Source organism: Pinus tabuliformis, chromosome X, assembly GCF_031772625.1.
Source record: "Pinus tabuliformis cultivar Carrire ecotype Pingquan chromosome X, CPIR1, whole genome shotgun sequence".
Taxonomy (NCBI): domain Eukaryota; kingdom Viridiplantae; phylum Streptophyta; class Pinopsida; order Pinales; family Pinaceae; genus Pinus; species Pinus tabuliformis.
This window is the reverse complement of record NC_142308.1, coordinates 523,223,809-523,251,781: the sequence shown is the minus strand read 5'-3', so window position 1 is coordinate 523,251,781 and position 27,973 is coordinate 523,223,809.

Here is a 27,973-nt window from a genome sequence, read left to right as displayed (position 1 = left end):
CCTTTAGGCCAACTTGTCACTGCCTAGACCAACTTGAACTTTAGGAGTTTTCAGGACTTTCTAGACTCAAAATAAATTATTTTTCCAATTACATTTTTCCCGGAAGAGTCTTATAAACATGATGTTGACTCCTTTATGATAATAAATCCTAATACCTAACAAATCCTAGAAGCATGAAAAACATGTGTTTACCTAGAAGACCACCAATAATGAGCATGGAACCCATGCTTTAAAATAATATATTCTTTTTCTTCTTTTGTTTGTTACATAGGATACAATGAGTACAACAATTATGAAGACCGAAACTAATTACATTTTCAATAAAAAAGTGGACAACTAAAAGTTCAAAGCCAAAGGTATAGCATTGGCATTTGACGAGTCAAGATGAGGAAGAAATCATCATGGGCACATCAACACATGAACGTGACTGTAGAGTTTGACACATCTGAAAGTGAAATCTAAGGAAAGGGACAAAGAAGCAACAGATGCACACAAAAACTAAGGAATAGCAGAACCCACAAGACATGGAAAATATTAATGCAAGGACATAAGTTTAAATTATTATTTATATCATATTTTAAAAAGACAAAGCAAAGGTTTAATTTATAAAATATAATTTAAGTTAAAACACATGGAAAAAATAATTTAAAAAATTAAAACTGAGGTGTAAATTGACAACAATTGTCCAATGGAAGTGATGTATTTGACATTTGATGACAAGTGTGAATTCTCTGATGTGAAAACAATGATGTAGCTATATAGCATATGTTGGAATCATCAGCAAATTTCAAGAATCTATTAAGATCCTATATCCACCACTAAATCACTTTAACCAAAATCACACGAGCTAGCACAAATCATGCAACAGCATGGCAACAATGATGAACTATATTCACCTTTACGAATGAGGGGAAAACTCTCCAACAACTTTAAATGGGCAACCTCCTAATACGATTGTATAAGAAAGAGATATAAGATAATTGATATCTAATGATCATGTGAGGAGGATTACCTAATAGCTATCCTAACCCTAAAACTACCTACTAAAACCATAAGGGCCTATACCATGTGCATAAATCTCAATGTAACCAACAAAGGACAACCTGGATCCAAAACCAATTTAATATTAATACTAGCCCTAGTCCTAATAGACCCTTGGTCCTTTATTACATTACTTGGGAGGGTCATAACATTCTAGGCCCCTTCAAAAAGTTGTCCTAAAAGATTTCATTGGAAAGGTCCATTAGGAACATCCATAACTGAAGGTCCTGTTGACCATTACATGTCAACTACCCTTAGCAGTACACCCCCTTTTTCTTCGCAAAAGGGATAGCGCTTGATCGACGTGTGCGTGCCATTCGACAGTCATCGTCAACCTGATCATGTTATGTTGTAAATCCAGTGTACGTGTGTAAATTGTAAATAATCTTAGCAGATCTGAGTCATGTATGTAAATTGCCTAGGTGGACCTAATTTTCTAGTGATAATCTATGTTTCGAAAGGTTTTTTGTCTCACTGATCCATGATCGGCAGAATTTTCCTTCAGCCTAACCCCAAAACCGGAATGAATTTTGTCATTAGAATCTTAGGGGAATCCTAGTGCGTTCATCTACTAGATTATATTTGGTCGCAGAACTGGGTGGTCTATGAGGGTCTATGTCAAATGAGTTTTTCCCCTTGAGATGTAAAATTGTAAAAGTCATGATGTGAAGTGTCTTGAGGGTTAGAAAATGTTTTAGTGCCCTCATAAGTCCTAAGTCCTAAGTCCTAGGTAATTTTTCCAAAGACTAAGTTCGAGGATCCAAAAAATAAAAATTAAAGAAATTGAAAAAATTAAAAAATAGATTAAAAAATATATATATAATAATAATAATAAAATAAACAAATAAACAAATTAATTAATTAATTAAAAAATAAAAATAATAATAAGTTGAAATTTTGAAAACAAATGCAAATTTTTTTTTTGATTTATTAAAATTTCGACGGATGAGATTAAAAGATATCTTGATCCTCATCGATGGTCGAGATCATTTTGACATGGATCACTTGAACTAGCCATTGGAAATTTTTCCTTTAAATAGGGTGCTAGGGGTCATTTGAGATCAAATTGGATCTGAGATTCGGGTGCTAAAGAAAGCTCTCTTGTAGTCATTTTATGCAATAAAGAAAGACTTTGGGGTTGAAAATCTTGTTGGTGTTACTCTTCTGGAAATGTCGTAAGATATTTTATTTTTCTACATAATTTTATTTTCAATCATCGATAATAGCTTGATGAAGATTGATTCAGGCACAGGTATCTTGTCTGATCTCTGGGGTTTGAATGATAGTTTACATTCTGAAATATAATGGCAGGTATCTCCATTTGATCTGGATTTCACTATCGTTTTTCCCTCTATGTTAATGGTTGATTTTAAGCTGTGCAAGAAATAGTTTTGAGTTTACCGGGCGTTAGGGGAAGTTCTCGGCTGAACTAGCCGACTCCCGGATTATGTTTTCTGAAAGAGCCTAGCCAGTTCTTAATCCCGGGCTTATCATTTGAAATTTTTTTTTATGAATGCATGAAGGGTTTTCTGAAGTACCTCACATTAAGTTTAAAACTCTGAAAATATTTCTGTAGCATAACGATAAATCTGGCTATCTAGAGCCTTCAATTCGTAAACACTGTAATTATTTAGCTACTTCTTAGGGTTTTTAGGGTTCATTTATTTTTTGCATTTTCAGGTCCTAGTTGTTTGTTTTCATTGTTAACAGGTTGCATTTTACAGGTTTGAGGAGAAATGAAACCAAATCTAGGCCCTGGAGGGTAAGATCTGGCCTCAGGATCAGTTCTTGCAGGTTTTTGTTGAAGAAATTCGAGACTCTCTCATCAATCTGTCTGCTGGGGTTTCATTTAAAATTGCTTTCCAGGAATATCAACCAGCAATCTTACAGTCCAAGGGTTTCAAAATCATTCATTTTCAGATCTGACTTTTTATGAGGGTTTCAAGAAATCTGAAGCAGAAAGGGTTTAAAATTTCAAGTTTCTGGACTACAGGTCTGCGTCTTCATTTTTCACTGTTACCTGAGGTTTTATCGCTGCGGAAAAAAATTTCAAATTTTTTGAGGCCACAGTGCTTCCCTGCATTTCAATCTGCAAACAAGACCCCTCACTCTCCACGCAATTTCATCATGGCTCCATCCTTGCTCCTCGACTGCTGCCATTCATTACACAAAGTCCTCCCTGCGTGCTGCCACAAGCACACTTCTCCGCCCACGCATTCCTCCATTAACCTCTGCGTCTTACCATCGAAAAACATTGCACCCTCTCTGTCATACACATTCATCACTTGCACACTGCTCCTAAAGCCTGCAATCACTGCGGCGTTCCTCCATTGTCTTGCCTGCATTCTCCCTTCAACCCTCGCGCGAGTCCAGCTCCCACATGCTCGGCTTCACTTCCACACCATCGTGCTGCTGCGGCTGGCATCCTATCACGCTAAAACCTGCAATCCATCCACCTGCGTTTTCCTTTCCCGCAACCTCATCTCTCTGCACGCTGGTAATCCCTGCTCCATCCTCTCGCTGCAAGTCTACATCTGTCGTCAAGCAAACCGTGAACCTGTTCCGTCAAACTCACCTGCGTACCAAACAAAAATTCGATTTTTATTCGATGTATGTTTAGGGTTTAGCGTTGGTTTATCTTTTTTGTCTTATTTCATTCATATTCGTATTTATTTAAAGAGTTAAAAGTGTACGTAATTCTTTAGACTTAGGTTTTAGTTTAAATTTCTTAGGTTAGGATTTATTTGGCTTCATTTTGTTTAATTTTATATTAAATATAAAAAAAACTCATAAATAAAAATAAAAATCATAAACATTTAAATTTAGAATTAGAATTAGACTTTCTTTTTACTTTTGATTGCATAGCTTTAAAATCCGAAAAATTTTAGTTTTGTTTTGATTTTAAAAATCTCTCATAAAATATAAAAAAGCATGAAAAGTTTTCTTTTAACTTAGATCAGATTTTTATTTGATTTAGATTAGTTCTTTTTAGATTTTTGATTTTAGTTTTATTTCAAGCAAAGAAAATCATAAAAATTTATAAAAACATAAAAAATCATAAATGTTTAAAAAAAAAACATAAAAGGTTTCTTTTAATTTAGTTTAGATTTTAATGTTATTCAGATTTTAGATTTAAAGTTTCGTTTATTTAAACTTTAGTTAGCTTAGTCTTGTTTTATTTGAAAATATAAAAATATTTTGGAAATTTTTTTTGCCAGTTTCAGTGTTGGCTCAAGGATTTGTCATGTTTGCAATATGTCTTTTCTGCTGGGGCTAAAATTTTGATGTGGGATTAATATTATTAATTTTTTCTTATATGATTAAACATGCTCAAAATGTTCATTCGAAGATTAGCTATATGAAAGTGATAATTGGTTAGCATTTAAAATTACGTGGTTATTTAAAGCATTTAATCTTTCGTATTTTAATTGCTGGGATATCGTTAAGCCATTGAGCATTTATCGATTATCTCGCATTTGGCAAAATTAATCTTTGTTTAGGTTATTTGATGGTAAATGTTTGTTAATGGGTTCATATTTCTGCAGTATTTGATAAACAATTATTATGTCATTAACTCCATAAGGCACTGGTCTATTAACTTAATAAAATCAAATAAGTGCTTGTTTTCCCTCGTGTCTCCCAACCCAACTGGTCCACAATTGATCATCCATTGTCCCATAGGGTCTACCCCCCTTAGCCGCGGGAGACAAGCTTAAATGGAGAGATCGGGGATCAAGGTGACAGCACCCGGTCTGAGCATTGTCGTGACAATCTGTGCGACAACATTTTTTGGCGCCGTTGCCGGGGACCATTTTATTCTCGGCATTTTAATGACAATCATCCTTCTCATTTTTTATTTTTTCATCTGGCCCGGCTACGACAACATTTTTTGGCGCCATTGCCGGGGAAAGAGTTTTTTCTGTCCTTGGTTCCTTCGACATTCATCTTCTCATTTCTCATCATTCTTTCATCTTTCTCATCTCTCATTTGAGCTGGCAGATTCAACATTTTTTTTGGCATTATTTGGATCTTTTCATAGCCTTATTTTTTCGTCATATCAGCAATTACTCTCCGGTTCATTTCTTGTTTGGGTGGCGACTACATTTTATTTCTTTTATTTTTCCCAGGCAAGAAGCCTCCATTATATCTGCTTGTTGGTTGCTTTTTGGATCTTAGAATTAGATTCATTGTTCAAATGGCAACTCCACTTCTTTCATCTATTGATTTTCTGGAGCAGAAATCTCTTTCTATCGTCCATTTGGTCCCTCGTTATTCATCATGGATTATTCGTTTAAACCATGTCATTTCACTAATGATCTCCATGATTTTCCAGAAGTGGCCATTTCTAAATTACCATTGTTCTCAAGTGGTGATTCAGTCGCTGTTAAAAGGCATCTAGGCTTGTTTACTCATATAATGATCATATATTGTAGACCCCCTCAGTATAATCATGAAGATGTCAAAATGCGTCTTTTTGTCATTTCTTTAGAGGGTGATGCTTTGAATTAGTTTAACAATTGTCCTAAGGATTCTTTCACTTCTTTACAAGACATTGTCGATGCTTTTAAAGATAGATATGGTGATCCAAATAGCTCGCCTTGTGCCTCTAAAATTGTGCAACAGAATGAAAGTAATTTTATAAAAGGTCCAGTTGTCGACGAAAGATTTCAAGACAATTCTTCATATCAAAATGTACCATCCACCTGTACCATTGCAGATCAAATCCATGATAGTGGAAAAGCAGGGACAAATGACAATGAAAAGGAAGATCAAAGGCAAATTATACAAGAACTAATGTTGCTAGTAAAAAATATGGAGATCAATCAAACTAATTATGCCAATGATGTGAGAACTTTATGCACCCACCTGGAAAAACGTAATAGGGAGATGGAGATCATGCAAAATCGGCGTACTAAGGAAATTGAGGCCATGAAGATTAATCATGACACAGAAATTAGTTTTATGCAAAGCAAGTTGTCAAGCTTAGAGGAAAATATGACGACAATGAGAGCTAATCATGATAGGGAAATTAATTTTATGCAAAACAAGTTATTAACTATGGATGAATAAATGATTATCATGACATTCGATCATAATAATCAATTAGCTACCATGCAAGCAAATCATAAGGAAGAGATAAACTCTATGCAACATTGTTTCATGACCATAAAGGGAAAGAACGATAAAGTAATAAAAGTTATGGAAGAAGACCATGTCAAGGAAATCAATGTTATAAAGGTTGAACACTCTAGTCAGATAAATGCCATTAAAATACAGGTTCAAAAATTTCAACAATGGTCAGAGGATGAAAGAAACCAGGGAATGTCAATAAATCAAGAGCCTCCTTATCTGTTACAAGCAGCTCCATCTTATTATGAGGTCCTTTGTTCCATTGAAAAGTGGATAATTGAAGGTGACCTAGATAAAAAAGAAACTAATAATCAGGTTGATGCTCACACGGTTAATCCACCAGTCATAGAGGATCAAGTTATAACTCATGGCACTTGTGAGATTGATCCATCATTCTTGATAGGGCAGATGCAGAATGAAAAAAGACATGTCACGCATATCTTACATACTTCATCTGAGAGCTTTGAAGCAGAAAGTTCCACGTCATCAGTAATATAGCCTGCCAGGAAGAAAAAGCGCAAGAGAAAGAGAACGAGAAGAAGATTTGATGCATCAAACGGCCGCGAGCAGCTTGACTTTCGGATAGGAAAAAGTCCTACCATATGCAGAATTGGACATGGCACATCCAACAAGCAGCCGACAGATTTGTCTGAAAGCAGGCAAATTCTCAGTATACACTATATTGAACACATCTGATGCCATGGGGCATCCTCTGTATTTCTAACCTTACTCCTTGTTTTTTCAGCATTTTCATTTCTGTTTTAGGATTAGATTTACTTTTCTAGATAGTTAATAAATGAAGAGCTTATATCTTTCATGTGCTTTATGTTATATGATGATTTTTGGACGGACGCTACTTATATTTTGTTGTGTGTTGCATGGATGCAGATTCTGGATTCTCACATTCCTATAGTGCAGCAACGTGTCTCCGAGTGGAGCCAGATGTTGACCACTACGTGTCAACTACCCTTAGCAGTACACCCCCTTTTCTTCGCAAAAGGGATAGCGTTTGATCGACGTGTCCGTGCCATTCGACAGTCATTGTCGACCTGATCATGTTATGTTGTAAACCCAGTCCGCATGTGTAAATTGTAAATAATCTTAGCAGATCTGAGTCATGTATGTAAATTGCCTAGGTGGACCTAATTTTCTAGTGATAATCTACGTTCCGGAAGGTTTTTTGTCTCACCGATCCATAATCGGCAGAGTTTTCCTTCAGCCTAACCCCAAAGCTGGAATGAATTTTGTCATTAGAATCTTAGGGGAATCCTAGTGCGTTCATCTGCTAGATTATATTTGGTCGCAGAATTGGGTGGTCTATGAGGGTCTATGTCAAATGGGTTTTTCCCCTTGAGATATAAAATTGTAAAAGTCATTATGTAAAGTGTCTTGAGGGTTAGAAAATGTTTTGGCCCCCTCATAAGTCCAAAGTCCTAGGTCCTAGGTAATTTTTCCAAAGACTATGTTCAAGGATCCAAAAAATAAAATTAAAGAAATTGAAAAAATTAAAAAATAGATTAAAAAATAAATAATAATAATAAAGAATAAAAAAAATTAATTAATTAATTAATTAATTAAAAAATAATAATAATAAAAATAATAAAACAAGTCGAAATTTTGAAAACAAACACAAAATTTTAATTTTTAATTTAATAAAATTTCGACGGATGAGATTAAACGATATCTTGATCCTCATCGACGGTCGAGATCATTTTAACATGAATCACTCGAACTAGCCGTTAGGAATTTTTCTTTTAAATAGGGTGCTAGGGGTCATTTGAGATCAAATTGGATCTAAGAGTCTGGTGCTAAAGAAAGCTCTCTTGTAGTCATTTTGTGCAATAAAGAAAGACTTTGGGGTTGAAAATCTTGCCGGTGTTACTCTCTGTAAATGCTGTAAGATCTTTTATTTTTTTGCATAATTTTATTTTCAATCATCGATAATAGCTTGATGAAGATTGATTCGGGCACAGGTATCTTGTCTGATCTCTGGGGTTTGAATAATAGTTTACATTCTGAAATATAATGGCAAGTATCTCCATTTGATCTGGATTTCACTATCGTTTTTTCCCTCTATGTTAATGGCTTATTTTAAGCTGTGCAAGAAATCTTAATTTTGATTTTACCAGGCGTTAGGGGAAGTTCTCGGCTGAACCAGCCAACTCCCAGATTGTGTTTTCTGAAAGACCCCAGCAAGTTCTTGATCCCGGACTTATCATTTGAAATTTTTTTTTTATGAATGCATGAAGGGTTTTCTGAAGTACCTCACATTAAGTTTAAAACTCTGAAAATATTTCTGTAGCATAACGATAAATCTGGCTACCTAGAGCCTTCAGTTTGTAAACACTGTAATTATTTAGCTGCTTCTTAGGGTTTTTAGGGTTTCATTTATTTTTTGCATTTTCAGGTCCTGGCTGTTTGTTTTCATTGTTAACAGGTTGCATGTTACAGGTTTGAGGAGAAATTTTTGTTTGAAGCCAAATCTAGGCCCTGGAGGGTAAGATCTGGCCTCAGGATCAGTTCTTGCAGGTTTTTGCTGAAGAAATTCGAGACTCTCTCAGCAATCTGTCTGCTAGGGTTTCATTTAAAATTGCTTTCCAGGAATATCAACCAGCAATCTTGCAGTCCAAGGGTTTCAAAATCATTCATTTTCAGATCTGACTTTTTATGAGGGTTTCAAGAAATCTGAAGCAGAAAGGGTTTAAAATTTCAAGTTTTTGGACTACAGGTCTACGTCTTCATTTTTCACTGTTGCCTGAGGTTTTATTGCTGCGAAAAAAAAATTCAAATTTTTTGAGGCCACAATTCTTCCCTACGTTTCAATCTGCAAACAAGACCCCTCACTCTCCACGTAATTTCATCGTGGCTCCATCCTTGCTCCTTGACTGCTGCGATTCATTGCACAAAGTCCTCCCTGCGTGTTGCCACAAGCACACTTCTTTGCCCACGCATTCCTCCATTAACCTTTGCGTCTTACCATCGAAAAACATTGCACCCTCTCTGTCATACACATTCATCACTTGCACACTGCTCCTAAAGCCTGCGATCACTGCGGCGTTCCTCCATCGTCTTGCCTGCATTCTCCCTTCAACCCTCACGCGAGTCCAACTCCCACACGCTCGGCTTCGCTTCCACACCATCGTGCTGCTACGGCTGGCATCCTATCACGCTAAAACCTGCAATCCATCCACCTGCGTTTTCCTTTCCCACAGCCTCATCTCTCTGCACGCTGGTTGTCCTTGCTCCATCCTCTCGTTGCAAGTCTACATCTGCCGTCAAGCAAACCGTGAACCTGTTCCGTCGAACTCACCTGCATACCAAACAAAAATTCGATTTTTATTTTATGTATGTATAGGGTTTAGTGTTGGTTTATCTTTTTTGTCTTATTTCATTCATATTCGTATTTATTTAAAGAGTTAAAAATGTATGTAATTCTTTAGACTTAGGTTTTAGTTTAAATTTCTTAGGTTAGGATTTATTTGGCTTCATTTTGTTTAATTTTATATTAAATATAAAAAAACTCAAAAATAAAAATAAAAATCATAAACATTTAAATTTAGATTTAGAATTAGACTTTCTTTTTACTTTTGATTTCATAGCTTTAAAATCCAAAAAATTTTAGTTTTGTTTTGATTTTAAAATAAAAAATATAAAAATCTCTCATAAAATATAAAAAAGCATGAAAAGTTTTCTTTAACTTAGATTAGATTTTTATTTGATTTAGATTAGTTTTTTTTAGATTTTTGATTTTAGTTTTATTTCAAGCAAAGAAAATCATAAAAAGTTATAAAAACATAAAAAATCATAAATGTTTAAAAAAAAACATAAAAGGTTTCTTTTCATTTAGTTTAGATTTTAATGTTATTCAGATTTTAGATTTAAAGTTTCGTTTATTTAGACTTTAGTTAGCTTAGTCTTGTTTTATTTGAAAATATAAAAAAAATTTGGAAAAAAATTTTGCCAGTTTCAGTCTTGGCTCAGGAATTTGTCATGTTTGCAATATATCTTTTCTGCTGAGGCTAAAATTTTGATGTGGGATTAATATTTATCATTTTTTCTTATGTGGTCAAACATGCTCAAAATGTTCATTTGAAGATTAGCTATATGAAAGTGATAATTGGTTAGCATTTAAAATTACGTGGTTATTTAAAGCATTTAATCTTTCGTATTTTAATTGTTGGAATATCGTTAAGCCATTAAGCATTTATCGATTATCTCGCATTTGGCAAAATTAATCTTTGTTTGAGTTATTTGATGGTAAATGATTGTTAATGAGTTTATATTTCTGCAGTATTTGATAAACAATTATTCTATCATTAACTTCATAAGGCACTGGTCTATTAACTTAATAAAATCAAATAAGTGCTTGTTTTCCCTCATGTCTTCCAACCCAACTAGTCCACAGTTGGTCATCCATTGTCCCATAGGGTCTACCCCCCTTAGCCGCGGGAGACAGGCTTAAACGGAGAGATCGGGGATCAGGGTGACAACGCCCGATCTGAGCGTTGTCGTGACAATCTGTGCGACAACAAGTCCCATATATACAGGCACTGTCATCATCGCGTTCCAATTAGTGAAATGTAAAATTTTCTTATTTTTGAGCAAAGTGAATGGGTTGACTAAGCAAATTGAATTGTCTAAGCTTTTGGAGATGGCATCAGTAGAACAAGGCACAGTGCATCAAACATGTCGACTGGCATGGGTTGTGCACTAGCAACCTCGGTGAAAGTTGTTGAAGCCAACACTGGGGGATTTAGTCCCTCCATATCAATCGGAACAACTCCTAAATCCTCTAGTGTGGTCTTGAGTGGATCCAGGAGTATTGCTTCATCGTAGTATTCCTCTATTGAATTGACTTCAAAGTTGATGTCTCCCAATTGTCGAAAAGGAGAAGACATGCTTCCCACAATTTGTGTAATTTGTAAGGCATAAGTAGTTTTTAATTATGGATTACTTCAAGGATTGAATGATCTTGGTAATTTGTGGTCATTCCTTCAAGTAGTATTAAACATTTCCAGTGATGTACTTCATAGCCTATATCATATTCAGGGAAAGCTTTCCTCAAGGGCTTCTTCCACTTAGGTATTCTATAAACCTAGATATTGCTCAATGAGGGGGGGCTAATATATCCATCTTCAAAACCCAAGGTTATTGGGTGCCTCCCCAGCAATATGATTGTTTGCAGGAAGGGAAAGGGTATCCTTGCACGTAGAACTTATGGAATATACACCTTTTTTTCCAATACACAGGCAAGCCCTTTGTATTAGGACTAGGGTTTAAATAATTTAAAATTAATTAAAGAAAAAACAAAACAAAAAACTTACATTCAATGGATCTCCCTTCCCTGTTGGGGTTTTGAGGTTAAAGAAAACTACAATTGAAAATAGCCATAACTTCCTCAATATTGCTATAAAATGCAATTATAATCCCAATTTCCAAATGGTATCCTCTACATATAATGGCAATGGTGCACCTGCATTCTGGTTTCAAGCAAAGCAAAAATCACATTGTAAGATAGAATTTTGTTTTTGAAAGAAATGGAAAATCTAGAAGGCCAACTTCTTGAGGGCATATTTCCCTTAATACTGCCCAGAATCATTATTGAAATCTCATTTCGACAAATGGCATCAAAACTTTGGTTCTGATGGCATTGATCCGACTGTAATTTGACACACCGGTAAAAAGATATTACAGTGGGATTTTCTAACCCAAGAGACAAAAGAGAACTCCAAATCTACCAAAAACAGAATCTCCCATTTACCCAAATCATCACTTTAATATCATTAGTTAAGATCCAATTTCTACCAATTAATCACTTCAACCAAAATCACACAAGCATAGCAATAATGAAATACCAACAGTGCAATAATACTGATTTGTATTCCCCACCCTATTCAACAGAGGGGGAAACTCTCAAGGCACTTTGAGGGGGAAACCTCATTTATACAATCACATAAGCAAGAGATACGAGATAATTGATATTGGATGATCATGTGAGGAGGATAGAACCATTATTTATATCTATCCTAACCCTAAAACCACTTACTAAAACTATAGGTGCCCATACGAAGTGCATAAATCTGAGTGGTCACTAGAAGATAGACATGGAACCACACTCGTAACTCTAATGTTAATGATAACCCTACCCTAAGGAATTCAATACACTACTGGGCACAGTCATAACATGATAAACGACTTAAGTGACAACAGAGGATGGACTAGCTCATGTGATAGTGGAGGTCGGACAAGCTCACAAGTGGAAAGCAAAGGAAAACCTGAATGGACAGATACAATTTCCCATCGCTGGTCTACATGAGTCATCAAGATGTGACAATGTGACAGATGGGGTTAATACTGGCACTTATGACGAAAGTTTTACCCAACAGAATTGTCAAAGGACAAACATGGTTGGTGGGGTTCCCACATGGCTCAAATCACAATCAGCAAGATTTAAAGCATCTTCGTAATCTGTGCACATGAATGGAAGTCACAGATCCAGTTGCATGTGGAAATTTAATAAGCGATGGATGAGACATAATACACTCCTATAAGCAGTTTAGCCACAGGCGGGAATGTAGGAGAAAATTCAACAAGCAGTGCACAGTAGTAGTTGTGGCAACAAATATGCCTGCAAGAAAATAAAAACAGCAGAAAAATTAATTGGTTAGTGATGAAAAATACTTGTTCCGCAGTGGCAACATTTCTTTCTCAGCAACAAAAGTGTTGGCCAAATCAAGGCAGGATTCATGAACAACAGACAAAGATTTAAATTTTTTCAGGAGGTAAACTTATTTCCAAATGAAAGATAAATCCAAATAAGTGGTAGCATAAACAGAGATGGAAGTAGCTTCTAAAATTTAGTTTGGTGTTGGAGATTTTTATTTATAACAAAAAATTCTTAACAGTACTTGATAATTCCAGCTGTAAAGATCACGTGCAAATAGCAACTATGGGCAGGTATCCACAAGTAGCATGGAAGAAAGGTAGCATGAGGTGATTGTGGCTGATTTTCAGGTGATAAAGACGTACAGAATAAGTGTTGGGTGCAGTAAAGTGCAGTGGGTGTGTAGTACATCACAACAAGAAGAGGTTGTACAGGTAGAGAAGATAAAAATATAATGTCTTTTAAATGAAGCTTTTTAAAGTTAAAAAATCAGATCTATAATTGTAGTTGTAAACTGTGAAAGTACTGGAAAATACCATGATTGGTGCTTCAAAATAGCCATTGTGTTGGAACTTGGGAGTTGCTAATAAGGTAGGAAAAGAGAGGTAAGGACAACAAAGGAATAATTTTGTTGGTCACTGAGAAGGAGTTATTCTCAAGGCATCCATAGAAAGAAAATTTGTTGGCAGCAATAGGGCTGGGAGATTTTTGTTAGAAGGAAGACATTGCCAGTAGAAAGCATCATTGTTGGAGGTAAATATTAAATAGTATACTACAGAAGGCAATCACGGTGCTAGATGATTGTTGTTGTTCATTGGAAGATGCTTTCTAGGCAGGAAGAAGGCATGTCAGAGGAAAGTTCTTCGTTTTTGGAATTTAGTTTTGAAGTACTTTTATTTTAAGAGGTTATTTGTTTACAAAATGGCATGTCTACAAGACAAAAGATTTTCAGATTAAGATTGTTAGTCAATGGAAGGAAGTGAATGTTTTTAAGCTTGAGGTAGACAAGTCGTATTTCCACTTAGGTTCCTCATAGCATATGATGAATAGAAGATTCTGGTACAAGTCTATGACAAAACATTTACTCTAAGCAATGGCAGAACCTATGTGTTGAAGGCAATGGAAATGTGTAGTCACAGTTGACAAATAAAACCTACAAACATAATAATCATATATCATACAATAAAGGTTAGTCATTACAGAAAGTGAGGATGAAAACCCTATTTTCAACATCCCCTGTTAATCTAAATAAGGAATCCACAAAGAAATGACATTACACACCCCCTCATAATGCTGAAAAGGGGCCACATAGAGAAGACAATGCCTAGCATCACCTATATATGCCACATTTCTCCCTCTAGCATCCAAAGGGATCTTTGGCAGCATCGATAGTGCACCAAAGTCTCAGTGGTGGATGAAGCTTCAATTCAATAAGCATATCATCAACCTTGGTGAGGAGGACACATAGCGAAAGAGGCTTCTGATGATGCTCTAAATTGCCTTCTAGTGCAAGAAAATTGGCAATGTCTACAAGTGTGAATATTATCCATTGGGTATAGGTCTTAACCTAGCTAGAGGAAGACGAGATAGATCATATGGATTGATCAAGAAGTCTTCTTTATCGTCATTTCACTGCTCAGCTACTAGAGATGTAGCAGAAGAAGCATGCAGTATAGGAGAAGACACTTATGCGGGATTGGAGTTGGACAAGTCATGAATAAGGTCCTCATCATTATTATCTGTCTACCTAGTCACTGTAGGAAGAGTGCTTGCAGAAACATTCATAGTGTTAAGAGAAGTACCAATGTCATAATGTGGAGGAGAAAGATCCACTAAAATATATTGGGGATCATCCACAAGAGAATCATTTATAAAATTATAACAGTGTGAGAAAGATCTTGGCAAACTGTGAGAAGGACCTTCATCAAAGATAGCATCTCTAAATTTAATCATGTTGTTTGTCGAAGGGTCATATAGGCAATATGCCTTGGAATCTTTGTTGTAGTGCACCAAAATGTAGCAATAGTTTTTGGGTTTCAATCTATTTCACTTTTCACTAGGAATATGAACCCATACACTTGATCAAAAAATTCTAACATGTGAAACTGATGATTTGTTTCCATACCATTTCTCATATGGAGTCATACCTTCAACAACACAAATAGGTGTGAGATTGATGATGTCGGCTACATAAACAATCGCATCTCCCCAATTTTTAAGCTCCATTTGCCTGAAGGGAAGCATGCATTAAGCCATCTCCATAACAACTCTATTCTTCAATTCAACTATTTCATTTTGTTGTAGACTGGAGGGAAATTTCTCTTTCAAGAGAAGCCATGAGAAATATTTTGAAATCATTGTTGGTATATTCTCCTCCACCATTAGTGCCAATACACTCTATACTTTTCCTACTGTGATTTTCCACTAATGATTTCAATTTTTGAATTTCTCAAAAACTCCATCCTTGGATTGAATGGTGTATATCCAAAGGAAGTAGGAAAAATCATCAATGAAGGTGAGAAAATATTTAGCTCCTACAAGAGGAGTGGCCATAGGCCTACAAATATCACTATACACCAACTCAAGAGGCTGAGAAGCTTGCCTTATTTATCTTCAGTAAAGGACTCTTGATGGTGTTTCCCCAACACACACCCGTGACAAACATCATTAGGTGGTTCATTCTATGGAAGTTCAGCAGTGATGTGCAAATGACTCATGTCACAAGGATCCAAAATTTGTATGACCCTGATGTTGATGACATTACATGTTGGTGTCAATGGCATTAGCTACCATAGCGACAAAGCCTTTCTGTTTTGGGTAAGGATCCTTTCCTGTCTTGCACATAGGATTGGATTCATCGCAGTAAATTAAGGCAACCACTTTAAAACCATCATCCATGTCCTTTGCAACCCATCAGTATGGCCAAAATTCCACCTTTCTATTGGCATGTATGATGTGGTAAATAGAAAGAAAATTTGGTCCAACTTTTGGAACATGAAGGACATTTCTAAACTTAGAGGTGTTGATGATGACGTCACCACATCATGAAACTAGTAAGGTTGAGTTATCACCAATGACTGTTTTCTCTCCACTGTGTTATTGTTGATAAGCAAAGAGGAGGTGTTGTTGATTAAGCATGTGCATGATAGCTTGAAAACCAACCAGTCGTTCCTACAAAAAAGAAGACTAATGTGAAGAGTGCACAACAAAATGTGCACTATGAAAAGATCTAGTAGTATTGTCTTCAAGAAGCCCCTATGCATGTCATTTGTTTTGCAGTTATTTGGTCTTTTGAAGCTGATGCAAAATTTGAAGGCATGTCCCTGCTTATGATAATGGCTATAGAGAAGTTTCTTCTTAGAGGATTTTGGGTTTTCCCCCTTAGCCTCGATGAAATCGGTAAAAGGTGTAGAGATAACATTTGAATGAGCTAGATAATTGAGGGGGGCAGGCAGCGGGGAAGGTAATTCTCCCATATTCTTCAACAGGACTTAATGTTGGATAAGATTAGCAAAAATCTCCTCTAGAGGAGTCTTGTAACTCTTTATAGATAGAGGAATACTATAAATATGATGGCAAAGGACTTGAACACTCAAGAAGGAATATTCAGAACAAAACTTGCATATTATGAACTTGATTTTGCCTTTCGTCCTAATGTAAAGATGTTAGCCTCCAAGTCATCCATTTGGGATTAGAAAGCTCAATTTCAAGTCTAGTTACCTACGTTGTGTTTACTATTCCAAAAAGTGTTTTGTAGGTATCTTAGATTTCCTTCGCACGTATGTTGTCCTTGCTGTGATGAATCAAATTTGGCTTGACAGATGGGTGATACTTTGATAGCTCCATCATTGTTTAGACATATGAGGTCATAGCCACAAAGAAGGGGTTTCTCAAAATCATCCACAAACCCATGCACCAATACCCAAAGAAGGATGATCATTTGATCTGCCCAAATATTATAATTAACCTCCTTTAATTGAGCAAATATCCACTTTGAGCCCAATAGGTTCAATAATAGCGCAAAGAAAAAGCCAACGTATGAACAAAATGGAAAGAATCTAGAATATGCTACTCTTACCATAGAATTAGGAAAGAAAGAGTGTGCTAGCCTTGAAGGAGGGTTCAAACCCTAGGAAAACCAAAAAAAGAGGCATTATCCTTGAAGGAGCGCTTAGAACCTAAGAAACCCTAGAGGATCCAAAAAATCCTAGTCCTCTAGTCGCAAAGAAGCCTTCATTAGGGGAATTTTGAGGTCTAAAATGGGCCTCCTAAGGAAACTATAAAATAATAATAGAAATAATAAAATAAGATTAGATTACATCATCAAATTTTAGAGGGAAAAAGAAAAAACTATTTTTTCAACTCGTAGTTTCAACTTATCTCCCTATGGGTTTACTTAAATTTCGAGCAGCAACACTCGTTGGATGTAGAATTTGATTCCTCATCCAAGGAGTACCCATGTTGCATACTTTCGATGAACCCTGCTAGATGAAAAATGAGAAATACATGAAAAACGTGATTGCAATCACATTTTTCATGCATTTCTCATTCTTCATGTGGCAAGGTTCATCGAAAGTATGCAACATGGGTACTCCTTGGATGAGCAATCAAATTTTGCATCCAACGATTACTCCCGCTCGAAATATGAGTAAAACTTTAGGGAGATAAGTTGAAAATACAAGTTGAAAAAGTAGTTTTATTATTTTTTAAACTTTTTACTTTTTTACTCCAAAAATAGTGAATCACCCCCATGGTTGACATCATCATCTTGAATCTTATTGGTTCTTATAAAGTTTATTTTGGTTGTACATTTTTCTTAGGAGGCCCATTTTAGACCTCAAAATTCCCCTAATGAAGTGATGCCACTAGCCAAAAATCTTTTAGATCACAATTGAATTTAGTAATTGAGATTCACACCCACTCCAATACCATGTTGCAATCATAAGAGATAGAAAGATTGAAGGGAACCAACATAAACCCCAAATATGCAATAAAGTAAGAAATAAGCAGCACTAAGGCAGCATCGCACTTCAAGAGATATTACACAAGAGTGCCACCCCAAGGAAAGAAAAGAACCCAAGGGCCAAGAGCAAGCACACTAGAAAGAGATAAAACCAAGCATAAGAGAGAGTGATACTTTAGAAGTGATCTTAGGCCACTTTATAAGAATAATAAATGAATCACTTGAATGAAAAACACCAATGGGGGTAGGCGCATAAATATGTAACTCAAAGGTAAAGTGCTTAAACAAATAGGGTTTTGAGCCTATGTGTACAAGTTTAGCCTTAACCAAACCTACAAATATAATGATACAATACAAGGTCGATCATAACCCTATTTCAAATTTGAATGAATTCTTGCAAGAATTCAAGCAATCTTGTACCAAAAGAGGATGTATCATCATGATCAATGGAAAGTCACAAACCATCATTACTTTCCTCATTTTTTAATCACAAAAATTCATGTTTTTGGAATCGATTAATGCATCGAAATGGGTGAAGGATGCAAAGTTATTATTTGAATTTTTGGATGGTGTGGTTATGTAGGTGTTGAAGGAGAATGTAGTTCAAGCCATAACTATTGCTAACTATGTTCTCACAAGGAAGATGTGTTGATGTATTGGGTAGCATCGAGAGGATTCTCACATGTGGGCAAGTGGGCTAAGTGATGGGGCTTTGTACCCATAAACCCATGGTATTCTAACAACCCATGGTATAGACCCATTGTACTTTGATGACCCATGGTATTCTGACAACCCAAGGTATAGACCCATGGTATTGCACCCTTTGGAAAAGTACAAGTGCAAGGATGAGTGATTTATTCTTGTGGCTTGGAAAGAGGGTCGAGAGGCCGTGTCTTCTGGGGTCAGGATTTAGAGGGAGTGAGCAGGCTTAGGAGGAAGTTAGTCTTCAAAGGGAGCTAGCGGGCTCGGAGGGAGTCAGCAAGCTCAGAGGGAGTTAGCGGCTAAGAAGAAGACAACCACCAGGTTCAGGTAGTCATGGTACAAGATGGCCATGCATGATGCTCAAGAGTGGGAGGCCTCTAGGAGCAAGGTGTCCTACAAGAAGGGTCCCTGTGATATAGCGAGAATTGCTTATGTGTCATATGGAACAGTTGTGGTAGCGGATCAAGGGTGGAAATGTGTTCCAAGTTCAAAGGTAGAGCCACTTCCAGGCAGTTGTGTGAGAATACCTCCCTCGCTAAGAGGGAGTGTTGATGTTTTGGATAGCGTCCAGAGGATTCTCACATGTGGGGCAAGTGGGCTAAGTGATAGGAATTTGCACCTATAGACCAATGGTATTTTGATGATCCATGGTATAGACCCATGGTATTCTGACAACTCATGGTATATACTCGTCGTATTGCACCCTTTGGAAAAGTATAAGTACAAGGGTGAGTGATTCATTCTTGTGACTTAGCAAGAGGGCCAAGAGGGCGTGTGGAGAGCCAAGAGGGCCGAGCAGGGCCTAGTTGGGATGAGAGTGTTAGTTTTTGTAGAATCAGATGATGTTCTAGTCTCGACAGTTGTCAGAGAAGCTAAGAAACACTAGGACTCCATAACCAAAAAAAAGGTTTCAGGAAAATCCACCTAGAGATGCCTTAATCAAGTTAATTAATCAGTAATTCAATTTTTCCTAAGTCTAACTTAGGGAAAATGATTAATTAACAGTAATTAATTGAGGAAGGTGAAATTTCTCTAGAAACTCACACAAATCGACTAGGAAATAATCTCAACCATTGATTAAGATTTAATCTTGGCCGTTAGAGTCCCATAGTGAGATTATACGAAAAAGTCGATGGGTAGATGGAGGAACACACTTGAGATCGTTTTCCTTGGGCAGTCTAATTTCTCCAGAGAGCAACAGCAGTTTCCGAAAGAGTTCGAGCCAAAGAAGGGAACCAGAAACAGAGAGGGGCAGAAGCAGTGAATCCTAAGGAAGTTTTCCAATTCCGGAGAGTCAGAAAGAGGAGGTCGAGATTTTCTCAAGGAAGCAGCGCAAGGACTGCGCAGTTGCTTCAGAAGCGCAGTTCAATCTAGCGGAAGGGGAAGATATTTTCAATTCCAGAGGCCAAGAAGATTTTCTAGAGGGTCAGAAAAGAATTTTCCCAGTCAACAACAGGTAGGACAGCTAGATTGGCAGTCGATTCAAGCAGTGTGTGTGGCAGGCAATGCTAGGGTGATGCAGAGCCTGCGCAAACCACTTGGACGACCAGCGTTTCAAAGGTCAGCCAATGTCGGGATTGCTCGGAGAGGGTAAAATCCCTTAGAAAATTTTTGTCAGTTTTTCTCTTAGATAGATTCGCCAGTTTGGCGATATTTATTGTACTCAGAATTTCTCATTGTTGCTTAATAATAAAAACCCTCAGCTATTGCATCGGTTTTCCCACATTGGGTTTTTCCAAGGACATTTGTCCAAAAACAACGGTGTTAAATTTTTGTATGTGTGTCAGTGTTTTCTTAGTTTCCAGTGTTTTTATTCGTGAAGATTGTAGTGTGATTAATTCGTTGTTGTCGTAGCAATAAACTACAATTAATTAACAGTTAGAAGAATTAATTCCAGTTGTTGCAATAGAATTTTAGTTGTGAAATTTTCACATGGTATCAAAGCGAGCTTGACAGAGGGGAAGCTCAGAAGCGGAAGAAGAAAATCCGTTGTTCAGAAGGAGCAGCAGGACGAATTTTTTGGGGGTTGCGCAATGCCTAGCCAAGCAGTGAAAATTGCTTGAGCAGTTCATTTTTTCAGTGCAAGGTTGCAGAAAAATTCGACTTGCCAGATTGAGTAATTCTGGCAGGTAGAGGGAGCATTAGTAGCTCAGATTTTCACTGGGAATATTCCTTGTTTGGGCACATAAGGGTTTTGCAACAGTTTTCAGTAGCAAAATCAGCGTCGGGTGGAAGAGAAAGTGCACATACCAAGGGAAATTTCTCTTAGATGGTTTCTAGCCTAGAAATCCAAAATTCCAATTGCAGTCGGCAGTAGATGCAAGCAAATTGTCTCACTCCATAAGGGAGTGCAAATACCGGATTAAGGATGTGAAAGGGGGAGTTTTTTGTTCCAGTTTCAGAGATGGCCACAGCCGGGCTTAGAGATTAGGATAGGTTGGAGGGATCCCCCAACTATGTCATCTAGAAGGCTAGGATGTCCTTCTCGCTAGATGAATTCGACCTAAAGGCCTATGCAAAGAATGTTGTGGCAGTATCGACCGATGCAGATCAGCTCATAGAGTACAGGACAGAGATGGCAAAGGCAAAGCGGATGATCCTAAATGGAGTCTGGGACCATATAGTGTTAATTTTAGGCAACAATGGTATGTTTTATGCTTTAGGGCAATTTTACTTCAACTTCTTTATAAGCTCAATATCAATATTCAATTTAGCAATCACATCAACATGATAGTAAAATGCAGATAGAACATAAACATTAAAAGACAAGCCAAGACAAGAGGACACAAGATGTGGCACCAGCCACGGACAAACCCCAATGTGGAGAAACTCTTGATCAATTCTTCTTATAGTCTTCAATAGTTCAGCAGAGAGAGATAGTACAATTTACAAATCTGATAATTTATAACAGCAACAAAAGAGCCCTAACCAGAAAAGTCAACATTGGTCAATAGGGCAGATTTGACCCTCAATAATTCGGTCAACTTCAGTCAACTTCGGCCTCCAAACAGCATGATGAATCAACCCTCAAAACAGTCAAATTCAACCTAGTTAAAGTCTGGTCAAATAGTCAACCTGTGGTCAGCCCTAACCATAGTCAACACTCGTCAAACAGTCAATGGTTTGCCTCGATTTCTGTGCCAAGAAATGTGGTCTACCCAAACAAAAATTCCTCACACAAAAACGCAATCAAACAGGTCAACGTTGTTGGTCAACGATGGTCAACACCCAAAACAGAAAATTGCCCTTCTTTTCTTTGCACGTGTGGAAAGTGATGCTGCCCAGATATGCGTACCCAATCAATGAGGAGAGAGAGAGATGTGTGAAGATGAGTGTGTCCAAATGAGGCTAAGACACCTTTTATTTATATGCAACGTTGAGGATGAATAGACGTGACAGTTGCGCTTCTGAGCCTACATGAGTTTTTTGGCTAACCTTGACAATTTGTCCATAATCAAAATAAATTCATAACTTCATTTGTAGATGTCAGAATCGGATGATCACTAGATCAATCCTAAACCTCTCAGAGAGAGGAATCCAAGAAAAATATCAGTTGTCATAAATAAGATGACCCATGTGGAGTTTGGCCCTAGTTGCCAATTTTAACATATATTCTTGCATATATCTGGCAAGAATATTGCCAAAGAGATGTGGGATGCTCTCGCTCAGCTATATCAGAATGCTTCCGAGCAACAGAAGATGTCCCTGAAGGAGAAGCTGAGAAACCTCAGGATGCATAAGGGTTAAGGCATTGATCCCTTTCTCACCAGAATTCAGGAAATTCGGGATCAACTTGCAACCGTTGGGGAGGCGCCTCAACCTACAGCACTTGTGCATTTGGCCCTGAACAGTGTCTCCGAGGAATGGGAGATCTTCGTCCAAGGCATTTTGGGATGAGATACATTACCGGGGTGGGACAGGATGTGGTCAGACCTATAGCAGGAGGAGATGAGGCGAGCACTTGTGAAGACCTCCATTAGCGAAAGCAGCAATATGGGTTCGAAGGAGGAAGAAAATATGGCCCTTGCATCAAAGGGTCTTAGTCAGGGACAGGGGGGCAAGAAGAAAAAGGACCTATCTAATGTCAAGTGCTTCAGGTGTGGCGAGTTTGGCCACTATAGTACTCAGTTTCCTCAAAGGAAGAAGGACAAGTAGGAGAAGCAAGACCAAGCGGCAACATCCACAGGCATAGACAAGTTGTCCTCCAGGTTGGAGGAAGATTTTGCTATGTTTGTAGTTATACCTCCAGGAGTGAGGTGGGGCGATATGGAGCTATAGTCCAAAAGTTGTGCATATCTGAGCAAGGTCCTTTGAGGTGTCTTGCTCATGGATCATTACCTTGCTACAGAGGTCACCCACAGTGTTCAGTAGCAAGATGGATCAGTGTTAATTGATGTAGTCGGATTCCAGAGTGACAATTGCAGACTAGCTGCAATCAGGTGTTGAGGAGCACAGAGCAGTGTTGGCAGCAGTGAAGGGTGGCACAGATGCAGAGTCAGCAGCAGTGCAAATTCTTCAATGGACAGTGCAATGGCTAGTAGCAGTTAGGTGCTCAAGAGACAGATGCAGCACAGAGACAGTTGATTCAGTATTTTGGATGTTTCTCAGTTGCAGTGGCAGCAACAACAGATGAGAGGGAGTTGCAATGCAGATGCAGAGTTGGCAGCAGTATAGCAATGTCAGCAACAGCACAGATCCAGCATCAGAGTTGCGTAGTGGTTTGTGGGCAGTGGCCAAACATCAACAGCGTATGGAGGATGATGCAAAAATAGGGTGTTGGAGGAGTTCAACACTAGAACACCCTCCTCGCTAAGAGGGAGTGTTAGTTTTTGTAGCACCGGATGGTGTTCTAGTCTCGACAATTGTCAGAGAGGCTAAGAAACACTAGGACTCCATAACCCAAAAAAAGGTTTCAGGAAAATCCACCTATAGATGCCTTAATTAAGTTAATTAATCAGTACTTTAATTTTTCCTAAGTCTAACTTAGGAAAAATGATTAATTAATAGTAATTAATTGAGGAAGGTGAAATTTCTCTAGAAACTCACACGGATCGACTAGGAAATAATCTCAGTGATTGATTAAGATTTAATCTTGGCTGTTGGAGTCCCATAGTGAGATCATAAGAAAATGTCGATGGGTAGATGGAGGAACACACTTGAGATCATTTTCCTTGGGCAATTCGATTTCTCGGGAGAGCAGTAGCAGTTGTAGGAAGAGTTCATGCCAGAGAAGGGAAACAAAGACAGAGAGGCAGAAGCAGTGAGTCCGGAGGAAGTTTTCCAGTTCCGGAGAGTCAAAAAGAGGAGACCGAGATTTTCTCTAGGAGGCAGCGCAGAGACTACGCAGTTGCTTCAGAAGAGTAGTTCGATCTAGCTAAAGGGGAAGACGTTTTCAGTTCCATAGACCGGGAAGATTCTCCAAAGGGTCGGAGAAGCATTTTCCCAGTGAGTAGCAGGCAAGACAGCTAGATTGGCAGTCGATTCACGCAGTGCGTGTGGCAGGCAGTGCTAGGGTGACGCAAAGCCTACGCAAACCACTTGGACGACTAGCTTTTCAGAGGTCAAACAGTGTCAGGATTGTTCAGAGAGGGTAAAATCCCTTAGAAAAAATTTGCCAATATTTCTATTAGATAGATTTGCCAGTCTGGCAATATTTATTGTACTCAGAATTTCTCACTGCTGCTTAATAATAAAACTCACAGTTGCTGCACCGGTATTCCCACATTTGGTTTTTCAGGGGACATTTGTCCAGAAACAACGGTGTTATAGTTTTGTGCGTGGGTGCCAGTATTTTCTCAGTTTTTAGTAGCTTTATTATGAAGATTGCAGTGTGATTAATTCGTTGTTGTCATAGCAATAAACTACTTAATTAGTTAACAGTTAGAAGAATTAATTTCAATTGTTGCAATAGAACTCCAATGGTGAAATTTTCACATGGTATCAAAGCAAGTTTGACAAACAAGAAGCTCAGAAGCGAAAGAAGACAATTCATTGTTCAGAGTGAGCAGCAAGACAAATTTTTTGGGGGCTACGCAGTGCCTATCCAAGTAATGTGAATTGCTTGAGCAGTTAGATTTTACAGTGCAGGGTTGCAAAAAAATCCGGCTTGCCAAATTGAGTGATTCCAGCAAGCAGAGGGAGCACCAATAGCTCAAATATTCGCTAGGCAGATTCCTTGTTTGGGCACAAAAGGGTTTTGCAACAGTGTGTAGTAGCAGAACCAGCGTCGGGTGGAAGAGAAAGTGCACATACAGAAGGAAATTTCTCTTAGAGGATTTCTAGCCTAGAAATCCAAATTTTCAATTGCAGTCGGCAATAGCTGCAAGCAAATTGTCTCACTCCAAAAAGGGGTGCGAATAGCAAATTCAGTAGTCGAGCAAGTGAAAGAGGGAGTTTTTTGTTCCAGTTTTAGTGATGGCCATTGTTTGGCTTGAAGATCAGGATAGGTTAGAGGGAGCCTCCAGCTATGTCCTCTGGAAAGCTAGGATGTCCTTCCTGCTAGATGAATTCGGCTTGAAGATCTATGTAGAGAATGTTGTGGCAGTACCAACTGATGCAGATTAGCTCAGAGAGTACAAGAAAGAGATGACAAAGGCGAAGCAGATGATATTGGATGGAGTCTGGGACCATATAGTCTCACATATATCTGGCAATAATATTACCAAGGAGATGTGGGATGCTCTCGCTCAGCTATATCATAATCCTTCCTAGCAGCAAAAGATGTTCCTAAAGGAGAAGTTGAGAAACCTCAAGATGCATAAGGGTGAAGGCATTGATCCCTTTCTCACAGAATTCAGGAAATCCAGGATCAGCTTGCAGCCTTTGGGGAGGCACCTCAACCTACATAGCTTGTGCATTTGGCCATAAACAATGTCTCCAAGGAATGGGAGATCTTCGTCCAAGGCATTTTGGGATGAGATACATTACCAAGGTGGGGCAAGATGTGGTCAGACCTACAGCAGAAGTAAATGAGGCGAGAACTAGTGAAGACCTCCATCAGCGGAAGCAGTAGTAAGAGTGAGAAGGGTGAGGAAAAGGAAGAAAATGTGGCCCTTGCATCAAAGGGTACCAGTTAGGGGTAGGGGGGCAAGAAGAAAAAGGACCTATCTAAGGTCAAGTGCTTTAGGTGTGGCGAGTATGGCCACGACAGTACTTAATGTCTTCAAAGGAAGAAGGACAAGCAGAAGATGTAGGACCAGCCAGGAGCATCCGCAGAGATAGACAAGTTGTCCTCCAAGTTGGAGGAATATTTTGCTATGTTTGCAGTTATACCTCCAGAATGAGGTGGGACGATATGGAGTTGTAGTCCCAGAGTTACGTAGATTTGGGCAGGGTCCTTTCAAGTGTCTTCCTCATGGATCATTACCTTGCTACAGGGGCCCACAGTATTCAATGGCAAGATGGATCAGTCTCAGTTGATGCAATCAGATTCCAGAGTGATAGTTGCAGTCAAGTGTTGAGGACCGCAAAGCAGTGTTGGCAGCAGTGCAGGGTGGCACAGATGTAGAGTCATCAGCAATGCGGATTATTCAGTGGACAATGTACTGGCTAGTAGCAGTCAGGTGCTCAGGAGAGAGATGCAGCACAGAGAGTTGATTTAGTACTTGATGCTTCTCAGTTGTCGTAGTAGCAGCGACATATGAGAGGGAGCTGCCGAGCAGATGCAGAGTTGGCAACAATATCGCAATGTCAGCAGCGGCACAAATGCAACATCAGAGTTGCGCAGTGTTTGGTGGGCAGTGGCCAGACATCAACAACGTATGGAGGATGATGCAAAAAGATGGGTGTTGGAGAAATTCAGCACTAGAACACCTTCCTTGCTAAGAGGGAGTGTTAGTTTTTGTAGCATCGGATGGTATTCTAGTCTCGACAGTTGTCAGAGAGGCTAAGAAACACTAGGACTTCATAACCTAGAAAAAGGTTTCAAGAAAATCCACTTAGAGATGCCTTAATTAAGTTAATTAATTAGTAATTAAATTTTTCCTAAGTCTAACTTAGGGAAAATGATTAATTAACAGTAATTAATTGAGGAAGGTGAAATTTCTCTAGAAACTCACACAGATCGACTAGGAAATAATCTCAACCATTGATTAAGATTTAATCTTGCCCGTTGGAGTCCCACAGTGACATTATAAAAAAAAGTCGATGGGTAGATGGAGGAACACACTTGCGATCATTTTCCTTGGGCAGTTCAATTTCTCAGAGAGCAGCAGTAGTTTCCGGAAGAGTTCGAGCCAGAGAAGGGAAACAGAGACAGAGAGGGTCAGAAGTAATGAGTCCGGAGGAATTTTTCCAGTTCCAGAGAGTCAAAAAGAGGACGCCGAGATTTTCTCCAGGAAGCAGCGCAGGGATTGCGCAGTTGCTTCAGGAGAGCAGTTTGATCTAGCTGAAGGGAAAGATATTTTTAGTTCCATAGGTCAGGAAGATTTTCTAGAGGGCCAGAGAAGCATTTTCCTAGTCATCAGCAAGCAGAACTGCTAGATTGGTAGTTGATTCAGGCAGTGAGTGTGGCAGGCAGCTAGGGTGAAGCAGAGCCTGCGCAAACCACTTGGACGGCTAGCTTTTTAGAGGTCACACAGTGTTGGGAATGCTCGGAGAGAGGGTGAAATCCCTTACAAAACTTTTGCCAGTTTTTCTCTTGGATAGGTTCGTCAATTTGGAGATATTTATTGTACTCAGAATTTCTCACTGCTGCTTAATAATAAAAACCCTCGGTTGTTGCATCGGTTTTCCCACATTGGGTTTTTCTAAGGACATTTGTCCAAAAACAACAGTGTGATAGTTTTGTTTGTGTGTGCCAATATTTTTTCAGTTTCTAGTATTTTTATTTATGAAGATTGTAGTGTGATTAATTTGTTGTTGCTGTAGCAATAAACTGCTTAATTCATTAACAATTAGAAGAATTAATTCCAGTTGTTGCAATAGAATTTCAGTGGTGAAATTTTCACATGGTATTAGAGCAAATTTCACGGATGGGAAGCTCAAAAGCGGAAGATGAAAAATTGTTGTTCAAAGGGAGAAGCAGAACCAATTTTCTAGGGATTGCACAGTGCCTAGCCAAGTAGTGTGAATTGCTTGAGCAGTTCGATTTTTCATTGCAGGGTTGCAGAAAAATTCAGCTTTCCAGATTGAGTGATTCCAGCAGGTAGAGGGAGCACCAGTAGGTTAGATTTTCACTAGGCAAATTCGTTGTTTGGGCACAGAACGGTTTTGTAGCAGTTTGTTGTAGCAAAATCAACGTCGGGTGGAAGAGAAGTGCACATACCGAGGGAAATTTCTCTCAGAGGGTTTCTAGCCTAGAAATCCAAATTTCCAATTGCAGTCTGCAATAACTGCAAGCAGATTGTCTCACTCCAGAAGAGAGTGCAAATAGCAGATTCAGTCGCCGAGCAGGTGAAAGAGGGAGTTTTTTGTTCCAGTTTCAAAGATGGCCACAATAGTTGTGGTAGCATATCAAGGGCGAAAATGTGTTC